General features: G+C 32.9%; 1 long non-coding RNA gene across 1 annotated transcript; it reads right to left on the minus strand.

Annotated features, from left to right (window-relative positions):
* Nucleotides 1-23,512: 23,512 nt before the first annotated feature.
* LOC121224596 (uncharacterized) lies at nucleotides 23,513-24,981 on the minus strand. The gene is made up of 3 exons (XR_005922166.1): nucleotides 24,091-24,981; nucleotides 23,932-23,985; nucleotides 23,513-23,703 (listed from the first exon to the last, which is right to left on the minus strand). It is a non-coding gene; the product is annotated as an uncharacterized lncRNA (long non-coding RNA).
* Between the last annotated feature and the right edge of the window lie 1,209 nt (nucleotides 24,982-26,190).

The following is a 26,190-nucleotide window of genomic DNA, read 5'->3' on the forward strand; positions in this document are numbered from 1 at the left end:
TTATATCATTACTTGAATCGTATTCAGATGTCATAACTGCCGTTTCATTTTACATATCATCCACTTACATCTATTTCTAATCTCAAGTCCTCATAAAAACAAGATATTCAATCAAAGATAACAAATTTTATTAAATTAACACAAATATTGAAGTTTTGCAAATAAGACCATTGGAGGACTTGCACTTGAAAAATTAGTTTACCCACTTTATGTATATTTTATATTTATTTCTAAATTGTGTCAATCAATTTAATTCTTCATAAAATTTTAACAAAGAATTCAATATCACATCAATTAACAATTATTTACTTATTATTTTATCAATTCGTTTAAAATATACTCACATGTATTAATGATTCCACCACTTACAACCATTTCGAAACATTTCAAATTCATCTACTATATATATTCATATATTTTTTCCTCCTCTCCACGCCACATCCTTTATGTATATATTTGTTAAAATTTTTAGCTTTTAGTATATAACATGCTTATATGTAACATTATCTATAATTCCACTATTTACTTACGTGTTCATATTAAAGCTGTCCACTTGGGTCATAGTCACTAAATTATTTATATCTTGAGCTAAAAAATTTGAAATTAAGATTTTCTTGATGTTTTTGAAACTAGAATCAAATATATTTTTACCATAAAAATTTTAGAATTTATAATTTAGCCAATAACTACAGTAAATTCTTCAAATTTGTCCCTGTTCGCTACTTGGCAACTTCGACCTTTCTTTACTAAAAATTAATTATCTCTTAGTACGAGTTTGGATGATGTTTCTATTTGTTTCTATTGAAAATAGACTCATTAAGAATTTAAACATATAAATTTAAACCCCTGATCATTTTTTACAATTTTTGATGATTTTCTAAAGTTAGAACAGGGGAAACCAAAATCAATCTGACATTGTCTCACAAAAATTCATATATCTCATAATATGAAATTCTTTTGCTTACACCGTTTCTTTTATGTAAAACTTGACTCAATAAGATTTAATTTAATACTTTAATTAACCTTTAATTCAATTTGTACAATTTTTGGTGAATTTTTAAAATCAGACTACTCCTGCTGTCCAAAACTATTTTAGTGCAAAATGTTAATAACTAAGTTTATAACACCCTCCCTTCCTCTCTCTACAATATTTCCCATCACTTCCTCTTATTTCTCTTCACTAGCATATTAAGAACATAAAAATTTATATAAGAAAACTCTACCTTAACATCATTTTCATGCTTTTTCAATAATATCAAACTTGAAAATATATTGAAATCTTGATGTTCTTACCTTGTCCTATTGATTTCAAACTTTAACTTGATTTTCTCTCTCGTCCAACTTCTATTTTCTTGAATCAAGGGTGATTTTTTTATTCTCCATAGTCTCTTTATCACTTTTCTCTCTTGGTGATTATGAAAATTCCTTGAAATTCTAGGTGAAAATGGTTGATTTTTGGTAGAAGGACCAAATTGTAAAGACAACAAAGTTTTCTTCTTCTCTCCCCTCACTCACGTTGGAAAGATGGGAGGATCCTCTCTTTTTTTTCATCTTTCTCTCATTTTATACTAGCTATTTATAATAAAATATTAGTAAAATATCTCATTAAAATATTAATAAAGTAATATTTATCTAATTAAATAATTATAAAATATCATCAAAATATCTCCAACATCATCATTGCCTTCTAGAGTTATCTCTCTTTCTAATTGATCATTTTGCCCTTTATGATATTTTAAAATTCTATCCTTGAATCATCACTTAATTTGGTAAAATTATAATTTAGTCCATTATACTTTTTTTCTTTTTTCCTCTTCTTCAATTTGGTCCCTATTAATCCATTTTTCTTTATTTCTAGATCCTTCTACCTTTAAGATATTTGCACTATTGGGCTTTCACTTCAACTTTTCCATATTCATATTTATGCCACAAAACTTTTCACATATTTACAATTTTAGTCCATTCCTTAATTTAATACATTATGTCTTGCTTTTTGATTTAACTTTCTTTTGATATCCTGCAACTTTTGTTTTCATTGATCTTATACCTTTTTTTTCGCTAAGAATTTATCTCATATTATTTACTACAAAGGGGGTTTTGAGAATGTTACACCTTACATTTGCAAAACCAACCAATTCTATTTTGGATAGGTTAGGGAAGAATAAACTCATATATCTTGTACCTTAAAGGTAATGAAAAACATGCTATTCCAATGTCTTTGGGTTGGACAAGAGCTAAATCTTATTAATAAGTTGACAGCAAATGATATGTCAGGTCGTGTATGACTAACAAGATACATCAATGCACCAATAACACTTAAATATGATACTTTAGGATCAAGAAAATCTTCATCATTTTCTCGAGGTAGAAAAGGGTTTTTATTTACATCAAGTGACCTAACAACCATTGGGGTGCTCAACGGATGTACGTTATGCATTTAAAATATTCTTAGTACTTTTTTATATATGTTGTTTAATGCACAAGGATTCCATTATTTAGGTGCTCAATTTGTAACCCTAGACAAAATTTTGTCTTTCTAAGGTCTTTCATTTCAAATTCTTTCTTTAAGCACTCCATTGTCACTAAAATCTCTTCAAGAGTCCCAATGATATTTAAATCATCAACATACAAATCAACTAGAACAAATCATGATCCAAACCTCTTTATAAAAAATGCACAAGGAAATGAGATCATTCTTATATCATTCCCTCAATAAGTACTCACTAAGGTGATTATACCACATATGCCCAAATCGTTTCAATCTATAAATGGATTTGTTTAATTTGATTGAGTAATGTTCTCAAGAAAATGAATTAGCTGCTTCGAGCAGTTTAAAACATTTTGGGAGTTTCATGTAAATGTCATTATCAAGTGGACCAAACAAATAGGTTGTAACCACACCCATTAGGCGTAAATCAAACCTTTCTCTTGTTGCCAGACTAATCAAGAACCTAAAACTAGTTGCATCCACCACAGGAGAGTATGTCTCTTCATAATCAATATCAGGTCTTTGTGAGAATCCTTGTGCAACCAAACACACTTTATATCTCATAGTTTCTCCCTTTTCATTTCTCATTCTCACAAAAACTCATTTGTATCCCACAGGTTTTACCCCATCAGGTGTACGAACTACATGCCGGAATACTTCTCTATTTGCAAGAGATTTTAATTTCACCTCATTTACATCTTTCCATTTTGGCCAATCATTTCTTTGCTTATATTCTTCAATTGACATTGGTTCACGATCCAAATTTGTAACAGCCCATCCAATGTAGATCATACTGATATTCTTTTGGCATATAATTAAGTAAGCCAAAGTAGTATTAGGGTCAATTATCAGCTTAATTTTTGGGTTGGAACATTTCTTGAGTTTTTCAGTACGCCATTGTAAGGTTCGCCTTGGTAGAATTCACCATTTAGTGAACTCTAAGGCCGACGAACTCTAAGGTTTGGCGAATTCTTTTATAAGATGATTTGCCAACCCCAGATGTTCTTGGCGAACTTGTTAGTTCGCGGAGCTATAAAATTGTTTTATATAGACACAATAGCCGATGAGCATCATTAGAGTTCAATTTAGATTTAGTTGAAATTGAACTAGTGTAATGTATATTACAACTTGATATGTTTAGGTAACCGAATGACCTATTTAGTTAGTTGCCTAAGTGTGCAAATAATGTTTTACCACTCTGATTAGTAGTAGTAGTTAGATTTGAAAAGAGTTAGATTTCAAATCTTATTGGGTAATCTTAGTCTTTGAAATCAAGGTCGACTGTGGGGTTTCAGACCTTCCTACTAAGCTTATTTCCATTGTCTGTGCTATATAAGGGTGTCTATAACCAACATGTTTTTCTTTTTTCTTTTCTCTCTGTGTTCTCTCCTACATCCTTAAGAAATTTTTTATAAGTCATATTCTTTAGAAGAGACGAGGAAAATATCCAGAAGCTTGTCAAACGCCATTGATAAGTACTAGTAGACTGGTAATTTTTGGGGAAAACCCTTAGGATATTGTCGATGAGATTTATGTCTTTCCTCTAGTACATGCATGATCAATTCATAAAGGGTCTGATAACTATGATTTTTTCTTATTTAGCTCAAGAAGCTAGAAAAAGTCCGAGCAATTGAGGCAAAGGGCCAATAGAGTAAATTCTATCTTGAAGGTTCTATTGAGTTTCTTTTTACTTCCTTTGGGTTTTAAAAACTCTATGATATGGAGTCTTGTAAGGTAAGTTGTCTCTATTGAATATATGTCAATGTGTTGTGTATTAACGAGTTAGCATTATGTGTACATGGCCATGGTCATAGTTAATGTCCACCTTGTGTGCTAGCTCAATACCAAGTTATCTGCGATATGTGAAAATGTGGAAAGAAACTTTATTTATGATGCCTCCGGTAGGGCAGCTTTATTGCAAACTGAACTAGTAGATCATGACCTGACCTTGTGAGAGAACACATGTTCAATATGACAAGGACATAAATAAAGATATGTGATTCTGATTTTTTATTTATGGGACTGAGATTGGCACAAGGTTGGGTCATAGGTAAACATATATGCTTGAGAGAAGTCTACATGATTTACTGGCACATGTTTAGTAAGGATTCTGCGTTATAGTTGTGATGTGTACGCCAATGGACTATACTGGCAGATTGGTGTAACGTTACTGTAGGGCAGAGTTTGAAAATTGTCTTTATCTTTGATTCAACCAAGGGCAACTTAATAGTCATGTTGTGTTTATAACAAACTCACTAAGTTCAAATGAACTTACTCTATTACCTTTCTTTCTCAAGCAATCAAGTAGTAGAAGAAGATTCGTTTGGAGGACTATATAACACACCTTACTTGGCCCAATAATAAGATACGAGTATGATGTGCCACAACTGAATTTCAAAAGAATTTAACAGAAGAATTTCTAGAATAAATCATTCTGTGGAAACTTTGTAAAACTTTATAGGTTTACGATTATAAAATATATGATGGAAACTACTTTACAAAAGTTTTAATGTACAAAATTGGTAGTCAAAACAATATTCAAGCTATTTTGCATAAAGGTGCAAAGATAGAATCTCATAGAATAAAATATATCAGATTATATTCAAACATTGAAAGTTATAAAGATTCTTATGAAACAATATCTTGACAACATAGTAGATCATTATACAAGTTGGTTTCAAAATATAATTACACGCCACCCCCAAAGGATCATGTATGATACAAGACCAAATAGATGGCTCACAGTCTTAACGGTCCCCTGGTGTAGTCCCTTCAACAGAAATCTTTTCTTTAGTCAACGCGTTTGAGAAGGAAAAGATAACAGAGAAAGTTCATACGAACTTAGTGAGTACCAAGATAGAGAAAAAACATATATAAATATTACACTTTAATGCTCAACATAATACCAAAACTTTCATAAGGTTTATGCGGTATGATCATAATACGCCCAATGGCGTTCATAGAACACAAACGGACTCACTACACCAATCTTACATAACATATGGGCGATTAGTATCCGCCAACTTAACATGATACAAAACAACCCATCTTCATGCTAGCATCGTACCCAGAATTCAAAATCAGAAGCATATCATACAATTTTATTTATAGACATACTCCCCTAAAACCCCTCATAACATTATACACAATATAACATGTTTTCTCGTGATTTACTAATCCGGTTTGTATTACAACTACCCCACCAAAGGCACCACAAACATAATACCTTTCTCCACCAATACGTTTTTCATATCACACATCACATATCACATATTGTGGTACTCGCTTGAGCATGATAGATGGTACTTACTTCACAACACAAACAAACTATTCTCAAACTGATGATACTTGATTGTCACACCTAACACAGATACCATTCATACGACATTGATAGAGATTACTTACCTCATATAGTTTATACAACAAAGGAATTTACAACACATGGAAATAAAAATGAACTCACCAAAAACTCTTCTACAATGATCTACACAACATGTCCTTTGCCCTTATCACTGGGACCTTCATTAGTATCTTGAGCTAAAAGCAAAATAATTATTTTTATTAGATCATTTATCTATCGAAACTTATCATGTATGCAGGAATTTGTAACTCATAATCCAAAAATTAGGAAGTTTCCTTCCTCACGAACAAATTTAATGTCCATGCATGCAATTCAATAAACACGCAAACTACATCGATAACAACGTAAGGGTTCACCAGCAATCATCAATAAGCTGGTACTAACATGGGTGCTATCTAAACTCTGCGAACTCTCTTTGAAGAAGCTCTCAACATTGAGGTTTTTCATATACATACATAGAAATTTAAGGTAGAAGAAGATGAAAAGGTAATTTCTAATGGCAAACACTATCCTTATATATTCACGCAAAGAAGACAAGGTTTAGTGGAAAAATCAAATAATTCCACTAACACCCTTGATTCCCGTGATTAAACGCACTTAACAAAGTTTAAGTCAAATCATCTACATTATTCTAGTTTGGTTCGAACTAAGTCTTAACTAAATCCTAACATAACTAATTAAATCATCAAGCACTAAATAAAACAAGCTTATAACAACCACGAACTTAATGAGTTCTCCCTAAACATCAGGGGTGGGAAAATAATTAATAGAAGAGTCCACCAAACCCTAGTGTTCGCCAAAACTAGGAGTTCACCAAATTATGAATCACACAGAGTACTCTACTTAGCCAAAAAATACTTTACTTATTCAATTCTACTATTAACTTTTCCAACAATACGTTAAACAGTAACATAATACTGAGTCTCCACCAGGCAGGCTATTACAGACTACACCAGAGTTGAGTCCATAAATGAGCCACTTATCTATTTTGTATCATGCATGGTTGTTCAACAAAGGGCATATTCACACGCTTTGTGATTAAATTGTGTTTTCACTTCACAAATGTATTTTGTTGTCTTACGAAGTGTAATTGACCTTGATTATATATATCTTTGAGATTGTTAAATCCCCCTGATTTTCCATTTTCAAAATTATCTTTTCCTAAGTGTATTCACCTTTGATGCTGGAGCCTAATTAATGAGTAGTTTAGTAATTCTTATTACTCTCTTTACGGATGTTCTACCAAAAGAGAAATGATTAGCTATTTTAACGTAAAGGGAAATTCTTATAATTGTTTTTCTCAAACTTTGAAACAATTCAATGCCTTTGAATCTGTCAGTAACGCCTTAGTTTGTTGGGTGAACAATTTGGCTGTTAGGTATGCGTCATATCTTCCTAATAGGCTAAGGGTGTAACACCCCTAACTCGAATCCTTTACCGAAATTGGGTTATGGAGCATTACTCGAATTTACAAATCAAACAGATAGAAAATGTAAATATTTCATATCATATAGCATTCATGTCAAAAACCAATCAAAATCATACATATTGTCCCTTATAAGAGCCCTCGAAGCCCAAAATACACATTAGAAACAAGTCGGGACTAAATCAAATATTCAAAGAATTTTTTGGAAAACATTGAAATTTTTCAAAGCTGCAGGGGCACATGGCCAAGAGACACACCCGCGTCTTAGGTCGTGTGGACATTCAAAATAGGTACACACGGCTGTGTCCCAGCCTGTGACTGTGCCCGTGCCTTGTAACTCCCTGACTTGAGTCACACGGCTAAGCCACACGCCCGTGTGCTAGGTCGTGTGAGCATACTGACTTGCACCCTTAAAAAGATACAAGGAACACACGACCGTGTGTCACACATGGCTGAGACACACACCCGTGTCTTTGTCCGTGTGGATGAAAATAGACCATTTTCAAGCCACATTTCTCACCTAATTTGACACCAACCTAACCCAAAATTTTTGCACATCAACAAGCCATAACAAGGCATTCAAAACAAGCCAAAATCAAGCTTAAAACATATAATGTCATACATTCAACCAATATGCTCATAGGCACCTCAATTTACAACAGGTAGGTCACTAATCAAGCTCAACCATTTGGTATCCAAAATACCAATTTACACATCAAACATGATAAGACCATTTATATATACATAGCAAAATATACCAAAACACAAGCCAATTCAAATGGCTAAAAACATAACAAAACATGTAGGCTATCATTAGCCAAAATAACCTATACATGCCATTATAACCAAAATTAGATAACCAAATGTACCAAAAGATCCGATAGATAGTGTGAAATAGCTCCGACAAGCTTCCAACCCAAACAAGCTTTTGAATTACTATAAAACACAGAAAATAACACAGAGTAAGTACTTAAGCTTAGTAAGTTCGTATAACAAAGAAATTAACTTACCATTTAATCACATTTAAGGTAAGCATACAAAACATATCCAAACCAATTTGGCCAAAAGCCTAAACATATATCCTCAACAACCATGTTAGTCATGTAACTCAACCACTATTTAAATTCCATATACATGTAACATCTATAGCATATATCCATATATCATATATAAATGATTTCCATGTAATTCATGTAAATATTTGTACTAGTTCGTATTGAACTCTTATAAACACATAACAGAATTATACCCGTTGAACCATTTAGAATATCATTGGATACGAGGGTAGTACACATGAGGTGTCCAGAATTGTAATCCATCAATTCATATACATGTATGCTCATACAAGCTATGAATTGGTATGCTCTCACGAGCTGTGAATCGGTAAGCTCATATGAACTGAGAATCGATAAGCTCTCACGAGCTGTAAATCAGTTAGCTCATACAAGCTGTGGTGTGTCCGTAACACATGCAGGACCTCAACTAAACCGGTAACCCTAATGACATGTCATTCGTATCCCACGAATTCCTAAGGTTCAATCGGGACTCGGTAATCGTCAAATATGCGATTGGTATTTACACATGGCAATTATACAAATCAGATACATATATTTCAATTTAAAACATATAAATATACAATTTAATTACACGAACTTACCTCGATAAGTGTACGTAGATACGGAGGCAACTAATCCGATATTTTCTCTTTGCCTCGATCTAACTCTGTACGAGGTCTGACAGGATCTATACGAATGAATTTAACTCATTTCAATATAATTCTCATTCAATTTAATCCAACATGGAATTTTGACAAAATTACCATTTTGCCCTATACTTTTAATTCCTTTGTAATTTAGTCCCTAGGCTAAAAAAATGAATTTCATGCAATTTAATCCTAACTCAAGACTAGCCAATTTTTATACATATTAATAGCAGTCCATATGTTTCAAAAAATTCACAAATTTTACCATAAATTTATAACCTTTTCAATTTAGCCACTAATTGATGTTTTCATCAAAATTCTCTTTACAAAAGTTATTTATCGAACAACAACCATTCATTTTCTATCATCAAACTTCAAAACTCAAGTATGTTCATCAATAGAAAAACCCTAATACTTTAACAGTTTTGCAAATTAATCCTTGGGTTAGATAGATTAAGCTACAACAATACCGGAAACATAGAAATCATAAAAAATAAGACAAAAATAGACACTTAATTGAGAAAAATAAGCTTGCCTAAATTTCAAGCTTCCATGGATAGGTTTTTTATTTAATTTTAATGGAACATGATGATAATATTTTATTTTATTTTATTTTATTTTATTTTATTTATCATAACTTTAATCACTGATTTCCAAAATTAACCTTAATAATTCATTCAATTTCCAATGATGACTACTCATGCTTATCCACTAACAACTTTAATGGCTAATTACTATATAAGGACCTCCAATTTAAAATTATATAGCTATTTAATACCTTTAGCTATTAGAACACAATATTTGCACTTTATACAATTTACTCCTTTTTATCAAATTAAGCATGTAAGCTGTAAAATTTATTAACGAAATTTTTATACGATATTTCTATCATAATGTAGACCATAAAATAATAATATAAATTTTCTAACTTCGATTTGTGGTCTCGAAATCACTATTTTGATTTCACTAAAAAAGAGCCGTTACAAAGGGGTGTTAGAAATTTTTGGTATCAGAGGCTAGATTTAGTCAATGCATGATATACCTCTGGCTTAGTCCATGTGGTTTTGATTTATTTAAGATTTTTTTGTAGTTTAGAAAGATGTCTAACTAAACTAGAATTGGAATCCAACAATTCACAATTCAACCACTAAAACTTTTGAATTTCCCGACGGAGTCTGATAGTTTACTAGTCCTTTCAATTTAATCTTAACTTTCCCTAATTTCGGGGGAATAATAGTATTCAAGTGATACACTTCTGATGTAGCAGCTCTTCTTAACATAAACCGTAACAACATAAACAACACACCCATTCACCCTTTATCATCCAAAACAATAAAATTATTAATCATTCTGTCAATATTGCTAATGCTACTCTCACTATTCCTAGTGCTTTTACTGGTGTTGCCGGTACATCTACTGTAATTGCTTGTGAGATTATTTCTTAGGGTTACGTCACTAAGGAGGAGCTTCAAAGATTACTTGGTGAGAAGAACAAGAGCTTGAGATTTTTTTGATTTTGATGTCAAGTTACCATACCCAACTAGGTTAGCCACAAATCCATATCCTAAGGATTACATTAGTCCAAAGTTTAAGCAATTCAATAGGAAAATTGAGGATGCCTATAACAACTCAATTTTAAGTAGTGTCAGGAAATATGATTTTAGAACCCCATTTTTATAAATCGAGCCGTAAGGATGACATTTGAAGATTATCGGAGTTAGTATGAAAATATATTAAAGAATGGTTAAGTGATTTAATCGAGAAAATAGTTAATTAAAGCTCAGGGACTAATTTGTAAAGTTCAATGGCTATTGAATTTTAACTTAGAAAATGTTTGAGGGCTTAGATAACAATTATCTAAAGGACCAAAATGGTTAATAAACCATTTTTTATCATGAGATAGTGGAAGATGATGGTGCTTCCCGCTAGTTTTAATATGATAATTAAAATGTATAATTAAGGCTTAATTAAGTAAACTAGTCATGATTAATTAAACCTAATTAACTAATGTTAGTGGAAAATTTAAAGCCATCATCATCCTTTCTCATTTAGGCAGTTCAAATTGAAAAAAGAAAAGAAGAAACCTATTTCAAAGATTCAACATTCAACCATTCAAATAACTACGGTAACCAAGCAATTTCTTTGAAAAATTTATAGATTCTTGATCGGGGTGTAACACATTATACCCGATTCGGTCACCCGAACCAAGCTATAAGATATTACAATTATAAAACATCAACTTATTAGCTACCTTGTCATCAATAACCAAATAATTCATTCCATAATTCAATTACAATCATTTATATGTTAATCAATCATATTTGGACATAAATTGGACATACAAAACATTTAAAACAAACAGTGAACAATTTTGGACTAAACTGAAACTTATACAAAAATTTAGGTAAAAAGTAAAAACATGGGTCACATGGCCGTGCGATCAAACCATGTAACAACCTAAGTCTATGTAACTTAGTGTCAAATGATCGTGTCGCCAGGCCGTGTAACTCTCAAAGACAATGTGGACAAACTTACACCGAAAATCAAATAGGCCACATGATCATGTCATGCAACTGTGTGGGACACACAGCCATGTGGCAGATTATGTGTACCTAAAGTACCTTCAAATACAAGCCAATTCACCAACAATTTCTTAGACATCAAGCCATACATTTACCATCACATTAACCTATTCAAAGTGTACCAAAACATGCCAAAATATGCCAATTTACATTCAACATATGTGCCTAACCTATATGCCTTCATTGTCACCACATTTCAACATAAACAACAACCATACAAAACAAGACATAATCAACATATTAACATTATTCAATCATCCAATAATTTCCAACTAACATATGCTATAATCAACCATTTATACCAAGCATTCCAAAGCCAATTTATCACCAATTGAATTTCACTAATTAACCTATCATGTATGTACAAATTCAACAAACCAACAATGCATTAAGTTTCAAGCACACCTATTCCATCAAATACCAAATCAACCAAATACCATTAAGGATTTAAATCAATACACATACTTCATAATTCAAATGGCACAAAACATGACCAAATGATCACTAACATGCATAAACCAAAGCCCTATTTACATGCCACTTATAACTGGCCAAAATAAATGTATAGCTACTGAAAGAGTTGACGATAGTGTGATCTCCAAAAGAAAACCAATCGACAGCTTGTATTCGATGATCTACAAAGAAGAAAAAACAAATAGAGTAAGCTTACGTAAAGCTTAGTAAGTCCATATTAAACTTAAACTTTGACTTACCGTAACTATTGTAACTGAAACATTTCATAATTAACTTCACAATTAATTTCATAAAACAAAGTCATGAGTTCATTTATTTCCTATACACACCAAAAATCTTACAAGGTTAGTGAGTTCACATATGCAAAACATATAATAACTTTATCATGTCAAAAATATTGCAAGTAAACACAATTAAAACTCAATTCAACCATCACCTATTCATTTAACAACTCACATTTTATCCCAAATATCTATATCAAATGTTCCATTTCATATATCTATTTCCATATAACCGATTCATATTACCATTCCATCTATCTATTTTTATATAACTAATTCATATAAACACTTCATATAACCATTTCCATTTACTTATTTCATCTCTCATTTTCACTCGATGAACCAAATGAAATAACGTCGGATACACGAGACCGATGCTCACACAAGCTATAACTGTAAATGCTCAAACAAGCTGTAAAATAGGCTAGCTCACATAAGCTGTGGGTTGGGATGTGAGGCTACACGATACTGCTCACACAAATTTTATTGCTTCCTCAATGGGTATTTTGGGAATCATCAAATTTTGATCCATCCAGATGACCAAGAGCAAACCACATTTACTTGTCCCTTCGATACTTATGCCTTCTGCCAGTTTCCTTTTGGGTTATGTAATGCCCCCGCAACATCATGCATTGTGTGACTTCTATTTTCACCTATATGATTGAAGAATTCTTGGATGTTTTCATGGATGACTTATCGGTCTATGGATTATCTTTCACTGAATACTTGGGAAATGTGGAATGAGTATTAAAAAGATACGAGGAAACAAATTTGGTTCTAAATTGGGAGAAATGTCACTTCATGGAAAATGATGGGATTGTTCTTGGTCATCGAATTTCTAATAAGGGGTTAGAGGTTGATAGTTATTGAGAAATTTCCACCTCCATCTTTCGTTTGAGGAATTCGAAACTTTCTTGGGCATGCCAGATTTTACCAATGATTCATCAAGGATTTCTCTCACATCTCAAAATCGTTAATTCATCTCCTACAAAAAGATGTCCCATTCACATTCGATGAAGAGTGCATTCAAGCGTTCAACACCCTGAAGGAAAGGTTAATCACTGCCTCGATCATTGTTAGCCTCAATTGGGTAGAGCCATTTGTGATTAGGTGGGACGCTAGTGATTATGTAGTGGGAGTAATGTAGGGTTAAAAGAAAGAAAAGGTTTTCCACATAATTCACTATGCCAGTAAGAAATTGAATTCTGCCAAATGTAATTACACCATTACAAAGAAAGAAATGTTAGATGTGGTGTTCGCATGTGAGAAGTTTCGAACATACTTTATGGAAAATCGAGTTTATGTACATACAGATCATTCGACATTGAAGTATGTGATGAAGAAGGAAACTAAACCTCAGTTAATGAGGTGGGTATTGTTTCTTCAATAATTTGATCTGTAGATTTTAGATAGGAAAGGGAAAGAGAATCAGGTTACAGATCATTTGTCTTAGTTGGAGCTTTAGAATGACCAAGATGGGAATTGAGACATAAATGAGACTTTTATGGATGAGTAGTTATTTCGTGTGTAGTGTTGTATGTGAGGGATAAGATACCATCCACACCTTGGTATGATGACATTGTTAATTATTTTGTGCGAGGTGTGTTTCCCGTTGAAGCATCGAGTCAACAAAAGAAAAAAATGCTCATGACGCTAAAGACTACATTTTGAATGAGCCATACGCTTTTCAATAGTGTACTCATTAACTTATTCAAAAGGGTGTGGCCGAGGAGGAAATGGAACATATTCTTGCGAGGTGTCATGCTTCACCTGGTGGAGGTCTCCATAACCTCTTTCATGTTCGGATTATCAGAATCAGAAGTATATTAACCATTTTGTTTGATAAGGAGAAGCCTTGTGTTAGGGCAATCTCTACTGTAATTCCCATCTTCTTTACATTTGAAGCATTCAATCTCACGAGTCCTCTTTGTGTTGGAACCACTCAAACTGGGTTGCTTAGAAGATACTTGGATTTTCGTAGGAGCCCTACTTTTTTAATATGTTTTCTTAGTATCACCACTTTTAAAGAAATTGTTAACAGTGAAAGGTTGTTTTGAACTCTTAAAGGTAGAATTAAAACTTCCACCTTTATAATATTGTGAAGTGGTGAACAAATAAGGACCTTGTTCATTCAACTGTTGTTCAATCTCATTGGCCTTGTGAACTGCCTTATCGAGATCTATATAAGTCTATAATCATAAAGTGTTGGCTATATAGGCTTGTTCAAGCCATCAACAAAATGTATCGTAGTGGTTTCATTATCCTCATCAACATTCGCTCGTTGTATGAGCATTTTCATCTCTTTGAAGTACTCATCGACTGATCAGCTGCCTTGAACAGGGCGTTGAAGTTTCATTTTGACCTCTTTGTAATAATGAGAAGGAACGAAATGCTTTCGCATCACTTGTTCCAACTTGTCCCTTGTTTCAATTACCCTTTCTTGGTTTCTTTGATGACTAATTCCAAGTTGAGTCCACCAACTCAATGCATAATCCAAAAATTCAAGGATTGTCAATAGGACTTTTTCATCTTTCGGGCAATTATAATAACATAACATAAGTTTAATTTTTTATTCTCATTCACAATATGCCTTGGGATCATTCTTTCCCAAAATTGTGGAATTGAGAACTTTGGTTTAGCCAAAGAAGGTTGCCCATGATCATTATTAACCAAAGTTTCATCATTTGCACAAAAGGCACGCCTAGCATTATTTCCACAAACATAAGGTTGTTCGACACCATCATCATTTCCCAAATGACGAGTCAAACATTCAATTTGAGCATCTAAGCGGTTCAAGGTATTGCTAATTGTCTGAATTATAGCATTTCGTTGTTTGTCTTTGGCCTCTTAATCATCTAGATCTTGTTGTATCTTGCCAATCAAGTGTTTGAACTTATCATGAACCTCACAGAGGTTGTTTTTCAATTTCATTATGAAACCAACAAGGTTCTCCATGGTAATCGATGGCTTTTCACTTGGATTATCACTCTCTTTGCTACTATGAGTATCACAAGTCATTGTGAAAGCCTGAAAAAAAAACACAACACTCAAAAGGAAAAATTAAGCAAACCTCACTGTTATACACTCTGAAATAAAAAAATAAAATTCTCAACGAGATGAGAATTAATCTTATGAGTCTTTTAAAAGTGTTTATATCAATCAATCAGAAGGTATTAGAATCAAACTAACAAAGCAAACCTAGTAGCATTAGGAGTCCAAAATCGGCTAGATACTAAAGAATTGTGTTGCACGGAGGAAGAAATGTGCAAAACGTGCTTTAATCTACTAACACAAGAAACAATAAAGTGTTAGAATATATAAACGAACAATAAAAAGTAAAAACAAATGAAAACCTAAGGCTAAGAGTAAATGAAAATCCCAGAAACCTGAAAACTTGAAAATTGATAAGCAACTTGACAAACTTCATTCAAGGTATTCCTGATTTCCAAAAATCATAAAATTTAAACTATAGTCCCCTAAAATAATGTATATTTGATCTTGAAATTTTTGGCACAAAATTCAAACCACAGATTATTTTTTTATTTTTTCTATTTTTTTCACTTTTTCGATCTTTTTTGTGAGAAATATTTTTTAATATTATGAAATAGTGTCAAGAATCACTGTGTAAAATTTCAAATCATTTGAAAAATATTTACCCACTAAAAAAATATTTTTTTGAAAACTTTCTGGGTAAAAAACTGTATTGAGGCTGTTTGCTAGAAATCAATTTATAAGAACACAAAGAACACCTAAAATGCACAATAATTTGATACCAAATGATTAATAATGAGACAGATGATTACAGAAGAGGATCGTAAAGTTTTTCCAAGTCGTAGATTTGACTTAGGGCTCTAGATGTCTCGAAAGAAACTTGAATTTTGGCACAACCTAAAACACAATCGAATCTAAGTCAAATAAAACAATTAAAATAAACAACTAAGATAAATAAAATAGAATAATAAATCAAAGATTAGAATAATGAAAAAGGAAATAAAGAATATAGATGGAAAAAATAGAATGTGGCATGTAGAAGTCTTATGGAGCTTTGGTAACAAGAAAAATCCACAATCCCCTTCAAGCTGCTCTAACTTCCCCTCGAAGAAAGAAAACTTGATAAGAAAAAATTTGAAGATGATCCCCATAATCTGAAAAGATTGTTAAAACTCTTCTAAAAGAAAAAATAAGAAAATTTCTTGAATAGAAAACTTAGAAAATTTTATAAACACAAAGTGAATAATAATAAATTGATTTTCTGTGTACAATGCAAAGGCCTTTATATAGGCTAGCTAAATAAATCTAAATAAAACTCTTATCTATACTAGAACTCCAATTAACCTAAACAAGAAGTAGTTTTAAACTAATCTTTCTTGTTGAAATGAAATTCCTAAATAACTTCAAATACTTAATAATTGTAAAAATTTTGAAATAATAAAATAAAAAAAAATAAGAGCTGATAAATACAATATTGGACTCATATATAATAAAAATTAAGCCTAAAACCCGAACCCAATAGAAAACTTCTAAGCTTGTGGGATTGATTAAGGTCCTTGAAGTGAAACGCCTAAACTTGTTAATATTGTTCACATGGGCTTGTCATCATAAATTGAGAGTTTAAGCCCACAAACAAAATTAATCCATTCTAATTCACCCTTGTTCCAAAATCCATCGTCTTGAAGTTTCAACTGTTCTTCTCAAATTTTTGTGATAAAGTCTTAAACGAATAAGTTGAGTTTTGACTTTAGCTGCTTGGATTTGGATCTCGTGATTAATCCTTGAGGAAAACCAAGTGCATATCTATTATTGTCTTTGAATTGGATCGAGTTGCTAGTATCAAAATTAATATCAACTTTCAAGATTTATCAAAATTATCAAGATTTTCGAGAAAAATCGTAAAAGATTCGTAATCGATTTGAAAGATTTTTAAGAAAGATGTTATTCCAAAATTCTAGGGTTCTACGTAATTAGAACTAGAATGCTTCCTGATCTTTGATGGAACTTTGAAGATTATCGATGGTAGATTCGACGATTGATGAAGAGACGGGTTAAAGCAAGAATTGATCTTGATTCTAGTTTTCAAGAAATCAATTTTTAGTAAAAGAATGTAAAATTTTTATGAAAAGAACAAGGGAAAATAAAAAAAGATAAGGATTTTAAAGGGGAAGAAAAAGAGTTCAATTTAGGGTTAAAAAGGAATCGAAATCAATGTATGATCAGGAAAGTTATTGAATACTTGGAGTTTTAAATTTTAGGGACTAATTAGGAATATAGCCCTTCTTGCCATCCAAAATGAATATATTAGTTTTATTCTAATACCAACTTGGAGTTAAAGATGACTTTAATGTTGATATACTCAAATGAGTGCCCTGTTAGAATTGTATAATGGAAGCGGTACTTAAATTAATTACTTCATATAAGTGCTTAAGTTGGATGTATTTGCACTTTTCATTCTCACCGAGCTTTAGCTCATAAGTTTGTTGTTGCATAAAGCTTACAAATAGTTTCTACTATATTTATTTAATTAAACATTTCTACTATGTTAATCCTAAGAACTTGAATTTTCTATGTTTTTAGAAAGCCATGAGAAAAAGATGATATTTAATGAAAAAAAGAATAAAAGCAAATACATCTTATTATAATATTTTATAAAAAAAAGTCAAAAAAGTGCTCTCTCTAGTGATTTAGAGAAACAGTTTTGTAACTGTGGCTGGGTTGAAAGTGAGTGCTGACTTTCATAGGGGAGTATGATTGAGGACAAGATTTCCCTTCTTGAGGAAAAACTTGTTCAACTATTAGTGAAGAGTTCGTCGGTGGTCCCAATTGGAAATCTATCATTAACATGTTCTATTTGGACAAAAAAAGTCTTACAATCCTAACAGTTTAAGGGCACAATTAGAAAGCATTTGGAAGACGAGGAAATTTAAAATTAAAGTGGTAGGTCAAAATCTCTTCGTAATTTTGAATGATAGTGAAAAGGATTTGGAAGGGATAATGGAGGGTAGACCATGGTTTTTCGATGGCAACTTATTATTTTTGATAGGTTAACAAAACCTGTTAATAGAGATCAAATTTGCTTGGTTTGGTCTCTTTTTTAGTTTAAGATTGGTCATTGCCCTCCGAAATGTGATAAAAAAAACCTTACGCATGCTATTGCGTCGACCTTTGGGGTGATATGATTGGAAATACAAGGAGATTTCTGTCGCCTAAATACACAAATTAATGCATAGAAACCTTTGAGGAGAGGCATTTTCATTTCAGCAGAAGTAGGAAAAAAAGTTTGAGTGGCGTTCAAATATGAAAACCTTCCAATGTTTTGTTTTGGCTGTGGCAAAATGGGGCATAGAGTAAAGGACTGTAAGGAAATTTTAGCCAAAGATAAAAAGAATATAGTTAATGGATTTTCTTATTCTACAGCACTAAAGGCAAAATCGTCGCTCATAGGAAAAGAATGTTTACATTTTGGGTCCTCTTTGAAACAAACACTACAACAGTGTAACTATACAGGAAGGAAAAATGACGTCACTCAGGAAATAGGCAAACTAGAGAGTTTTCTAAATAGAAGATGGCAAAGGTCTCATCGGAGATGGAGCAAATGGCTTCAACAGAGAATCCTTCAATTTTGGAAACTACCATTAATTACTAGAATTTAGGGGATTTGGTGCCTCATTCACTCTCTAAAATTTTAGAAGATACGTTGAGATGGGAGTTGTCTAAGGAGTTAATTAAGGATGATATGCAAGAGGAATGGGTTAAGATGCAATCAAAGTTGGGGCCCATTAATCTAGATGCAGAATTTTGCCATATTACAAAAACTGCTAATTGGAAACATGTCACTAAACTAAAAAAAAAACAAAGTTTCAAGATGGACCAAGTGGCACGGGAAAGAAAAATGTGGGAATAATTGACCTTAAACAGGTGGGACAGTAAGCTTTGAAGGGGAAATAATAATAAAAAATTGAGACTTATGGAAGGAAAATTTGATGTTCTTGGAGTTTTGGAAATGGAGTCAGATTCGTGGGAGCAGATTGATGTTTCTTTTCAACAAGATTCGACGGCTACCAATTGGTAAGCCGATTAGGATTAATGAAAATCTTATGTTGAAATGTTTGTAAATTGAGGAGTCCACGGGCAGTACAAAGACTTCGATAAGTGGTGAAGTTTTACTATCCCCGTTTGGTGTTTTTTATAGAGACTAAAACTGATGAAAATAGAATGGACAAAGTGAGATGGCGTTGTGGTTTTAATTGTGGGATTGAAGTAGGGACGACTGGTTCACGAGGTGGGTTATGTCTGGCTTGGAAGAAAGACGTTAATGTTGAGTTGATGAGTTATTCAAAAACTCACATTAATGTTCTCATAAAAGAAAATGTTAATGATAAGTTGTGGTGCTTTACAGGTTTCTATTGTTCACCTTATGCGGGTTTTAGAGAAGAAACTTACAGATTTTAATGAAATTTTATATTCTTTCATGAAGGTTGTTGGGGTACTAAGGGAGGAACACAAAATGGTTGGATAGGGGTATTTGGGAAATTGGGTCACTTGGGAGCGTGGAAACTTGCCTGAGACAAATATTAGGGAGAGGTTGGATAGGGGGTTGCTAATGAGGAGTGGTTAAGCATGTTCCCTCACGCGACAATCAAACATCTTCCGCATTCTATCTCGGATCATTGTCCGATCCTTCTTAATATTGTTAGAGAATCAAGGAAAATCAAAGAAACTATGTTTAAATTTGAGGCGCAGTGGACATTGGAAGAGTCTTTTGAAGGAGAAATTATAAGACTTTGGGATTCGACCAAAGGTTCTATCTTTGAAAAATTAAAAGATTTGAGTACTTGTTTGATTAATTGGGAGAAGATGGTTAAGGAGAATTGTAATAAATTGAAGTATATCCTATCAAAAAAATTGGATGATCTTCTGGCTGAGGGTCAAGATAATGATAATTTGGCAGCACTCATTAATGTCAAGATTTAATTGAACTTTGAACTTGATAAGGATGAAGCTTTTTGAGAACAGCGGGCGAGAGCTAATTGGCTTCGTTTGGTTGATGAAAACATTGCTGTTTTTTCATAGATACGCTTAGTTTCGAAAAAAGAAAAATATCATTGGAAGTTTGGAGCGTGAAGATGGTACATCAGTAAGCATGGATGATGAGATTGAGGAGCTTGATAAGTATTATTTTCAAAATTTGTTTTCTTCGAATGGAATTGGGGATTTGTTGCACATTTTATCAAGGATTAAAATAAGCATCTCTCAAGAGGAGAATATCTTCCTTTTAGCAAAGGTTACGAAGGGGGAAATTTACACAATTTTGAAAGAAATGGGGCCCACAAAAGCCCTAGGGTTTAATGGTTTCCCGACTATGTTTTCTCCAGAAGTACTAGCATAACGTTAAGAAAGATGTTTTCGCTTACTGTTTGGGTGTTCTTAATTAAGGTAATGATCTTAAACTTGCAAATGTTACTGAGATCGGTCTTATTCCTAAAATCCAAAATCCCAAAAACTTAACAAATTTTAGACCCATTAGCTTGTGTATTGTATTATATGAACTTGTGGCAAAAATTTTAGAAAATGGACTTTAGAGTGTTGTTGGGAACTGTGTTACTAAGGAGATTGATTTTTTATAATGTCTTACTTGCTTATGAACTACTGCACACTTTTCGCCAAAGGCGTACTGGTAATAAGGGCTATATAGCAGTAAAGTTAAATATGAGAAAAACCTATGACAGGGTTGAATGGGCTTTTTTATAAGCTATTATGTTAGAGATGAGTTTTGCTGCTGATTGGGTAAGGCTTATTTTAATATGAGAAAAACCCATGACAGGGTTAATGGTTGCATGGGAAGATGTTTTTGGCCATCAAGAGGCCTTTGTCAAGGAGACCTTCTTAGTCCTTTTTTATTTCTCTTTTGCAGTGAAGGGCTTTCAGCCTTGATGAGGCTGGCTATGGAGGAAGAGGTTTTTGAAAAGGGTACATGCTAGTAGATGAGGGCCTCGAATCTCACATCTTTTGTTTGCGAATGATAGTATCCTTTTTGGGGAGGCGACAAAAAGAGATGCTCTCTTATTGAAAGATATTCTTAAGGAATATGAAATTTGTTCTGGCCAGAGTGTGAACTTCACTAAATTATCAATTTTCTTTAGCTCAATGTACTTGAGAGGGAGAAGAACCGAGTTTCAAAATTAATGTGTGTGTTTTTCAAGTAATGCTGAAAAGTATTTGGGGTTGCCGAATATGGTGGGTAGAAATAGAAAAGCATCTTTCCAAAGTCTAAAGGATAGGATTAAGGTGAGAATCGAGAATTGAAGTACAAGGCTCTTGTCACAAGGGGTAAAGGAAATCTTTATTAAATCTGTGCTGCAAGCAATTCCCACTTATGCAATATCATGTTTCTTATTGCCTAAGTCTTTTTGTGGTGAAATTGAAAGCATTATAGCAAAATACTGGTGGCAGAAAAGACAGGGGAGGCGTGGGATTCATTGGTGTGAAGGGAGAAATATGTGTAAGTTGAAGGAGGATGGAGGGATGGGTTTTAGAGACTTGGGAAAGTTCAATATTTCTTTGCTGGCCAAACAGGGGTGGAGGATTATTACTAGTCCAAATTCACTTATTACTCGGGTGTTGAAAGCTAAATATTTCCCAATATCTGATTTTATGGATGCACAATTTAGGAATCTGTCATACACATGGAAAAGTATTTGAGACACTAAAGGGGTTTTAAAGGAGGGCTTATGCCGGCGTGTCGGCTTAGGGAATAAAATCTCTGTATTTGATGATGCATGGATTCTTGATAATGCAAATTTTAAAGTGTCCAGTAATAGTCAAATTTTGCAGAATTTAATGGTGTCGGAGTTAGTTAATTCTAATAACGAAGTTGGAAGTAGGGGTTAATTAAGGATACCTTCATGCAGTCGGATGCTGATCATATTCTTTGGATTCCACTTGCTCAGGACGCCCATGAAGATTTTTTGATCTCGGGTGGGGAGCCTTCGGGGGAGTTCTTGGTTCGTAGTGCCAACAAACTATTACAAAAAAATTTGGAGGATCCTAGTGCTTATTCATTACAGACCAGATCTAGTGAATTTTATAAGCTCTTATGGAAACTAGACCTCCCAGGAAAAATTAAAATTACATTCTGGAGGATTTCTTGGAACTATTTACCTACTTTTGCTAACTTAAAGTCTAAGAAGTTAATCGCAAATGCTTGCTACCCTCGGTGTGGAGGTGAGGATGAATCAATGGATCATTTGTACCAGCAATGTCCTATAACAGTTGATGTTTGGTCAGAGTTACACTGTCTGCAATTTTTAATTAATCAAGGGCTGGAGTTTAAACATTGGCTTACCTGGATTTTTGAATCTTGTACCACCCATCTGAGGAAGTTATTCTACTGTGCACTCTGGGCTATTTGGAAGGACAAAAACAAAAGGGTTCATGAAAAGAAAGTCATTATAGGTAAAGACATTACAAATTTTATTTCTAGTTATATAGGAGAATTTGAAGCTGGAAAAATATACCTGTACAAAGAGTAAGGAGGCAGTTACTTGGATAACTCCGTCGATTTAGGGTTCCTTTGGATGTAAAAGCAGTGATGGTGAGATGGAATTTTGAAGGAATATTCCTTTTCCCTGCACTGTGATGACGTTTGGAGAAACAACGGTGAGGTGCAGCTGAAGAATTGAATCTCACTGCCATCTTCATTTCCAACTGGAGGTAAAACCTCCAGCTTAAACACAGCCAGCAGACTAGTTTTCTTGCAGACAAAAATGCCCATATTTTCATTTATTATTTTACAATTTTATCCTTAAAAGTTAAAGTATTTTCTTTCCCAACCTTATTTGTTTTCAGATTGGGGAAAATCTTCACAGACGTTTTCTTTTTCATTGAGGTTAGGTTCCCTCAATTTTATGCCAGAAATTTACTTCTGCTTACTTTCTCACCAAGAACAGAGATAAATCCTTTGAATATAAGGTAACAACTTTTTCTATCTTTGCTTCTATCGTTCATTGATTTTAATTCAGTGATTCCACCAGTTGTTTGAATTATTATTTTCTGTTTACATGATTATCATGTCTGGATTTGATTTAAAAGTTTTATTTTTTTATCCCAACTGAAGAGCTGGAGTTGTTCAATTATCTATTGTATTGATTGGGCTCTTGTGATTTGATGCGTTCTACTTGATTTTATTTCATCGTTTTTAGTTTGAAAGCTAGGATCTTTGGCTGAATAAGACTTGAATTTGAGCATTGAGCTTGGTTTTTAGATATGAAACAAGATTGGGTTGCTTAGACAGGTTCTGTGAACTCTCAATCTCATCATTATCCATAGAACTAAACTTACCTTTTGACAGTAAGGGCTCTGTTTCCCATGCTGCTAGGCTATGGCAACTCATTTTCTGCCAAAGAACAAAAAAAACATCACTAATAAAGTAGTGAGAAAAATGGGGGAAATTGAGAGAGAAAGATGGAGAGTTAACCTATCTACTTAAAACCAACAAAGAGAAATAAATTAGAGATGAAAGAAAAAAATTGCATGACAAGGTTGAATTTAATGAAGTAATTGCTTAAAACATAAATAATATACTGTAAATAAGAATCTAAAAGGTAAAATCCCTTTCTCCTACCCTCATCTGCATCATCTGATGCATTGTTGTTAACAGCAACTGAGCTTTGGATTCCTGAAAACCAAAATAGGATGTAAATCAATCTTCCAAAACTAACATGAATAGCATCCAAAGTCTTGACTTGAGGTTTCAACTTAAAACATTTGCACTTTTACGCACATGCAATTGTCTTAATATCTTCAAGCTACTAGTCTCCAATAACAACTAAAAGCCTCGGTGTAACTATTTGCTGTAGAAAGTCAATGCAGCACTAACCAAACAATACAGGAGTCTGAATATTGGAAAGCAAACCAGAGCTCCAAGGAGTTGCAAAACTTGTAGTCATGCCATATGAAGTAAAGCTAGTTGTTGTACTGGCTGAAGTAAACTTTGCAGTTGTAAGTAAGTACAAAAAGTATAGAAACAAACTGAAATGCTAACCTTGAGCCAAAAAAATGAGTCTAAAATTTTTCATACACAAGCTTTAAGTGCTTAAGCAATGATAACATAATGGAAAGCATATACGAAAAAAACAAAAGGTACTGAGCCCTTATTGGCAAATTCGGTACATGTATGTATGCATATGCAAGTGCATGTGTCTGTGTACGCATGCATGTTGCAGCAGCTAAACTCTGTTCCTTTTTCTAGTCAGTTATTCAACTTCTAAATGGCATAAGAACCAGCAAAGCTTATTCCCATCAAACGAAAGCAAAAGAGATCAATACCCTATGATTTTTCAAGTCATTCTTTGTGTTTTCCCAATTGTTTTTTGGTCATTTCCCCCCTAACTGCTGAAATGCAAAGCCAATTGCTTTTAAATTTTTGCTACCTTGCATGCAATAAGGACTCTGCAAACTTCATTAGCCAATACTAGCCTCGTCAACATCATCAACAAGCAATTAAAATTGAAAGCAAAAGGTAGATAAAATTAAGTACACAAGTAACAGAGAATAAAAGACTTTTAACTCAAATAGCAGATAAACACAAAAGCTATTTTGCATAACTTGTGATTAGAGTACCAATATTCCCTTAGTGTAATGATTTAAGACTTATTGTTAAAAGAGTTATACATTTCCAATGAAATTAAACACCACTGCTTTTATATAATAAGTGGAATATTACTGTAAAAAATAGACACTAAACAAATTTTCCCTGGAAGAAGAGAAGAACTAAAGACACTCAAATTGTAAACCATGACAGTAAAGATAATTTTTAGTGAGACCAATGATGAAAAGTGGAGAAAATTATCTCAAAAATGCAAAAATGAAAGCTAAAAATAACCAAAATATCTTATAAAGTTTTCGGTGAGCTATATAGTTCGGTAATTATTGTCTTTCTACATAGGTCCCCTCCTTCCTCCATCAATAGCATGTCAGCAGTTAGAAAATACTAAAAATCCAATAAACCTAGCTATGCTCAGCAAACAGAGTATGGGACGTGAGTTTAAACATTCCTTTAATTAAAATACACTATAACAACCAATTCTATGAAATTCCACACCAAATACTAAAAATTCAGCAGTTAGAAAATACTAAAAATTATGCTTAATTCAGCAAATTTACAAATAAATATTTAACAACACACTTACAGATACATTAATAAATGCAGCTCATGAAATTAATCAAGAACTAAAACAAATTTTAAAGTGGCTTTAATTGAATAAAATTAATAGACAATACCACATGAAATTATCAAATAATCCCGAAGGTATAAATAAAATCGAAAGTCCCACTATCCAACCATGAACCAAGCACCTATGTTTAGCAAAGATAATAAGCAATCATCAAAAATTCATCCATAAATCCTCTAAAGGAGCACTCAAATCAGTTAAGCAGAGACGTGAGAAGACTTAGTGTAATGATTTAAGACTTATTGCTAAAGAGTTATACATTTCCAATGAAATTAATCACCACTGCTTTTATATAATAAGTGGAATATTACTGTAAAGAATAGACACTAAACAAATTTTCCCTGGAAGAAGAGAAGAACTAAAGACACTCAAATTGTAGACTATGACAGTAAAGATAATTTTTAGTGACACCAATGATGAAAACTAGAGAAAATTATCTCAAAAATGCAAAAATAAAAGCTAAAAATAACCAAAATATCTCATAAAGTTTTTTTCAAACTTATAAAAAAAATGCTAGTAAGTACAAAAAGTATAGAAACAACAGTAGCATGAAACCACAAAACAAAGTCCTTTAAAGTCAGAGCTCAATCAATTGATCACTAAAGCCATAAACTTGCAATCAAATACAGTCACAAACTGCACATTCATGA

Source organism: Gossypium hirsutum, chromosome D12, assembly GCF_007990345.1.
Source record: "Gossypium hirsutum isolate 1008001.06 chromosome D12, Gossypium_hirsutum_v2.1, whole genome shotgun sequence".
Classification (NCBI taxonomy): domain Eukaryota; kingdom Viridiplantae; phylum Streptophyta; class Magnoliopsida; order Malvales; family Malvaceae; genus Gossypium; species Gossypium hirsutum.